This window comes from Microtus oregoni, unplaced genomic scaffold (assembly GCF_018167655.1).
Source record: "Microtus oregoni isolate MIOR12 unplaced genomic scaffold, Mior012 000007F_ref0000211, whole genome shotgun sequence".
Lineage (NCBI taxonomy): Eukaryota > Metazoa > Chordata > Mammalia > Rodentia > Cricetidae > Microtus > Microtus oregoni.
The window spans coordinates 3,260,878-3,266,877 of NW_024543066.1; the positions used below are offsets into that span (position 1 = coordinate 3,260,878).

At 41.5% G+C, this 6,000-nt stretch overlaps 1 long non-coding RNA gene across 1 annotated transcript in view; it reads right to left on the minus strand.

Moving 5' to 3' along the window:
* LOC121451062 overlaps window positions 1–3,433 on the minus strand; it is a 62,734-nt gene extending 59,301 nt beyond the window's left edge. The window contains exon 1 of the long non-coding RNA XR_005974658.1: window positions 3,232–3,433. This is a non-coding gene — a long non-coding RNA (uncharacterized LOC121451062). The remainder of the gene's footprint in view (window positions 1–3,231) is intronic.
* Window positions 3,434–6,000: the final 2,567 nt, after the last annotated feature.

Sequence of the window (6,000 nt, forward strand, 5' to 3'; positions counted from 1 at the left end):
TCCATGGCAGCCGGTCTCTTTCCACTGCAGTGTTAACTATATGAAAATGCAACTCCTCTGTACTGCTTGCCGATCTAGCCCCAGTGATGAGACTATTGCTCTGTACATGAAAGACATGCAATGTACTGATTGAACAGGTCTGTTTTCTCTCTCTTTAATGGAAGAAAGAAGCCTATGTGTTGTTTATAAATATTATGAATAATATATTAAAGAGAGTCCCCAAATCCCCTTGGCATTGTAGTATAACCTGCTGAGCCCCATCTTTTACCAGATACTGTACTCTGGTAGCTCTCCAGCTGTCACTGAATGTTGTTCTTTGTCTAACATTGCATGCTGTTATTTATGAACCCTTGGAAGGACAGACTGGAAACCCAATTCGGGGGCTCTCAGGTATTAATATGTATGTACTCATCTCTCTAACTCCTCAGGGTAATATTTGTGCGCCTTCTTTAGGGCTTCCCTGTGGGATTACACTCCATCCAATCAGAGTGGCAGTTATCTAGATAGCCCGGCCATTATTGTATGCTCTGTGTGTGTGTGTTTGTGTGTGTGCGCACACGCATGTTTTCCAATAAAATAATGCATTGATTCCCTGCTTCCAGTGCGGGGGTCAATGGTACAGCATGTGTTCTGTATAATTGAGGTCAAAAGTTCAATTGCCATCATGCTGAAAGACCAAAAATTACAGTAATAAATTAAATAAATAATATATGTTTCACACACCTGGTGTGGAGGTTTGAATGAGAATGGCCCCCACAGCCTCATATATTTGAATGCTTGGTCCCAAGTTGGTGGGATGGTTTGAGAATGATTAGAAGGTGTGGCCATGGTGGAGAAGGTGTGTCACTGTGGATGGGATTTGAGGTTTCAAAAGTCTATGCAAGGCCCCATTTGCTCCCCCTGATTCTGACATGATGATGAGAACGTAAGCTCTTAGCTACTGCTCCAGCACCGTACCTGCTGGTCTGCCGCCATGCTTCCTACAGTGGTGATCATGGACTTATCCTCTGAAGCTGTAAGCAAGCCCCCAATTAAATGCTTTCTTTTATAAGTTATCTTGGTCATGGTGCCTCTTCACAGTGATAGAAAAGTAGGAAGAGACTTGGAAATATATATGTTTAATGCATAGCAGGTATTGGAAGAGAAATTCAGTAAAAAGAAAGAAAGAAGGAAAAAGAAAGAAAGAAAGAAAGAAAGAAAGAAAGAAGATTCTGTAACAAAAGAACAAGTGGTATCATTGAGAAGGGAAATTTCAATAAATCCAGCAAATACTGAGATGTATCACTGTGTACTAGACCAGACCAAAGATACCAAAAATTAAAGGTTGAGGAATTATTAAATTCCTATATCATTAAACGAACAGCAATTTCTACAATTGCTGTTCCCAATCTGTGAATCTGTAGTAGAGATGAGGAAATACAGGCTAAAGGCATGATAACTAATTCAACAAATTGTAGCAGAGAAGTTTTCAGATCTACAGAAGGAAATGGACAACCATGAGCAGGAGGAATTTGGAACTCCATGTGTACATTAGCAGACAAGAATCACTCCATGCTGGGCTTGAGAGATGGCTCAGCGGTTAAGAGCACTGGCTTCTCTTCCAGGGGTCCTGAGTTTGATTCCCAGCAACCATATGGTGGCTCAAAACTATAGTGGGGTCTGATGCTCTCTTCTGGCATAAAGGCATACATGCAAGTAGAATACTCATATACAATAAATAAATCTTAAAAACAATCTCTCCAAGCAATACTGTGGTTAAGATGCCAGTGGTGTGGTACAAAGAATTGTGGAAGTTGTAAGGGAAGAATTCCAAGTTGGTTACAATGACAAGCTTGTCACCATGACAGTAGCAGCCTTATCAGAGGCACTAAAGAACAGGAGTGAGCTGATGCATTTGAAGCCCTGGGAAAAAATAACTACCAACACAGATGGCTATATCCAGCAAGGTTATCCTTTAAAAATCAAAGGAGGAATGGAGACCTTACATCTTCTGCATAAATTAAAGGAATTCACAGTCCCAAGCCAGCACTGCAAATGAGACTTACAGCTATAATATCCCCAGTAGAAGAAAAATATACAGAAGCACAAGAGTCAGGAAAGAACATATCTCACTAGAGAAACAGACAAGAATTAAGAAAGAGTCAAATATTACTTATTCATCAATAAACCTATATAAGTTGAAGAAAGGAGAAAGTAGTATATCACGTTCACTAATAATCCAAATGAGAATTGTCGTAGCACTTCAGTTAAAAGACACGGACTAGTTGAACGGACTATAAAATAACCATCAGTCTATGCTGTCCGCAAGAAACTCACACCACTGGGAAAACCACAAGCAGACTGAAAAGAAAAGTCAAAAAAAAAGACAGTCCAATCAGAATCTGAAACAAAGTACACCTGACAAAGCAGACTTCAGGCCAAAATTCATCATAACGGATAAGAAAAGCCATGTTAATAAGCAGAACAATCCATCAAGAAAATACAACGACGGCAAATAGACATTTATTGAATGCAAGCATACCCCGTTTCATAAATCAAACACTACAGAACACAAAGGGGAAGAGTTCCATAGAGGGGGTGACTTTCGTATCCTGCCTTAATCAATAGGCGGCTCGTTCAAACAAACGAAAAACCAACGCATGAACTTCAGCATTACGACTGCCTCAAAACACTAAACTGATGATAGCAACAATTCATAAAATGAGTAAGGCAAAAATTTAAAATGTATTTACAGCAGATAAGGCACTTGAGGAAAATATAGGATGCGCTTTATAATTAAGATAAATTCATACGAAACAGATCAGAGATGTATTGCAGAAGTAAGTTTTCACAAATGGCAACTCTCTGCCTGTCAGTATCACTGTCTGCATTTCTAAGACAGCCTTTTAAAATTTTTAAAATTACATTTTATTGATTCATCTTGTGTGCATGCATGTGTGTATGTGTATTGGTGTTTGTGTACGAGCACATGCCACAGTGAACACGTGGTCAGAGGGTAACTTAAGAATAGTCTGTTCTCTCTTTCTACCACGTGGATTCTGGACATTGAACTCCAGTCATCAATACTGACCCTTCCCGTGGTTGTGAAATGACCAATCATTGGTTAGTACGATTGCATCAAAATCAATTATTTGGGTATTGGTTAAGGACACTCAGCCAGTTCATATGGAAAGATGCTTGTTAAAGTGTAGGCAATAGAGGTAGATGAAAACAGATCGTATGGAAACTTACCTCAGCTTTGGTAGGAGCCACTCGGAGCTGCATTCTAAAGTGTGGGTCAGCCATCTTTCCTTCTGAGCGGGCTGCTGACAGTAGGTCATGGCAGGGAATGGTGTGTGTTATGTGTCTTCAGACTGCACCAGGAAAATCCAGAAAAGCAATGTGGAAGTTACTGTTGTTGTCACCGCGACAGACAGACAATAAGGAGGGGGAAGAAGGCTCTGTATGGTCATGACTTGAGGATATCCAGTCCGGCATGGTGGGAGCGCATCATGCCATGAACACAAGGCTGCTGTAGTTGAGGAAGCAGAAAAGGGAATTTCAACACTCAGTTAGCTTTGTCCTTTCTTCTGTTTTTATTCAGCCTGGAGAACCTGGGATGCTACTGCCCACCTTGAGGGTGGGTCTTCTGCCTCCTCACTCAAAACTCTCCGGGAAAACAACCTCAAGATGCACCCAGACATGTGCTACACTGATGTCCAAGGTGTTTTTCTTTTTTCACTCAAGTTGAATTTCAAAATTAACTACCACAAGCAAGAAAGACCTTGTCATTAAAGGTTATGAGAACCACTAAGAACACAGTACCATAAATGCATAAAAATGCCATAGCAAAGAGCATTATTTTGTAAACTGAATTTTAAAAATTAGTTAAAAGTCTGTATCAGTTTTTAAAAATCAGAGTGGCATAGAAAATGAAAGACCAGTTGGCCTAAAATTTTAGAGTGGACAATTGGCCGCCCATTTTCCCAAGAGCTCTTGGTAAATTTGCATGCAAGATGATAAACGGGCTTTGGCCAGGTGTGAGGCTATTATCAGAAAATATATAGCCAACCAATCATTTTATGGCTGATGATTTCAGAAGATCTAAATATTTGGCCCACCAGAGGATGTATGTAAGTTTAAGACCAGGGTCAAGAGAGATGTCTCAGTGGTTAAGAGTAAATGCCAACCAAGCACAAACACCTGAATCCCAGTCCCCAGAACGCACATACAAAGCCAGGCATCACCACATAAATGCCTGCACTCCCAGAAGACCACCAGCCTACATGCGTAGCCTGTGAGAGGCCTCTCTCTAAATATTAAGATGGTAAATGACAGAGAAAGATACCTAGTGTCCTCCTGTGGCCTGAGCATACATGTATTCCCACATATACACATACCAGCCCCAAACATATGCATCCCTATACTCATGCATAAATACATACACACACACACACACACACACACACACACACTAGCAAGAGCAAAACACCCAACAGAACGAGATGTCACCATGCTGGAACCACCTCGCAGAGAATTCTAAACAACCGTGATTGCTATGGTAAAGGCTCAACAGGAAAGCCAGCAAATTGAAAACCATGAGACGATTCTAAGCAACCCATGAGGACGAGAGGACCCACCATGGAAGTAACAGAAATGAAAGCAGTCCATTCAGGAACACACTGTCCAGGGCTTCCAAGGACTAGAGGATAATAGTTAGGAGTTCTTATAAAGAAGAAAGGAAAAAAGATGCTTCAAGAAGTAGCAGCTTTTTCCAAAATTAATCAAAACCAAAAGCTTAGAGGATTCCAAGCATGTGTTCAAAGAACAGCACACACCCGGCAGTGTCTTATGTAGGGCTCTAGGGCGGAGATAAACACCATGACCAAGAACAACTTGGGAGGAAAGGGCTGATTTCAATTCAATCCAGGAATAAGTCCATCACTGAAGGAAGTCAGGGCAGGAATGAAGGTGGGAACATTCCAGAAAATGGTCCCACAGACCGGCCCCCAGGCCAGTCTGATGGAGGCAATCCCTAAACTGAGATTCTCTTTTCTTCATACATCTAAGTTTCTGTCAATTTGACAAAACCAACCAACGAACACACTGTCATCAATTAGATGACAACAAAAAACACATGTTGAAATTTTGATTACATCCAACCATACCTCTGTAGCAAAAGAGCAGAATCTGCAAGTCAGTCAACAAATTAAAAAAACCTGGAAGTTACCTCAAATCCTTATTTTGAAGCTTTTATTTTGTTTAATATGTTGTGTGTGTCTCTGTGTCAGTACACACTGTGCACGTGAGTATCTATAGAGGACAGAAGAGAAAGTCAGGTTCTCTAGAACTGCAGTTGCAGGCGGCTGTGAGTAGTCACATGAAAACCACATGCAAAGGCAGCGAGCACTCTTAACCACGGAGCCATCTTTCCAGCCCCGCACCTTGTTTTCCTTCTGTCCTAGGGTTACTATTGCTGTGATGAGACACCATAACCACAAGTGACTTGGGGAGGAGAGGGTTTATTTCACTCACAGTTTCATAGAACAGTTTGCCATCAAAAGCAGCAAGGTCAGGAACCTGGAGGCAGGAGATGATGCAGAAGCCGTGGAGGAGTACTGCTTACTGTTGCCTACTGTTTCTCAGCCTGATTCTTACAGAACCCCAGACCACGAGCCCAGAGTTGGCACCACCCACAGCAGGCTGGGCCCTGCCCCCTCAATCACGAATTAAGTAAATGCCCTACAGGCTTGCCGACAGTCAGATCTTGCAATCTTATGAAGGCATTCTCTCAGTGGAGCCTCCCTCCTCTCTGATGACTCTATCGTTTGTATCAAATTGACATAAAACTAGCCAGCACGAGTGACCTCTTGCTGACGTGACGCACAAACATTTCCCTTTTCAATTAGAACTTTCTCATTTATCCCCCAAATGGCACATTGACATTAATATCACGATATAAAACGTAAATAACTTTAGACATCCCACAGTCTTTTTACATATTCAGGATAGCCAAAACAA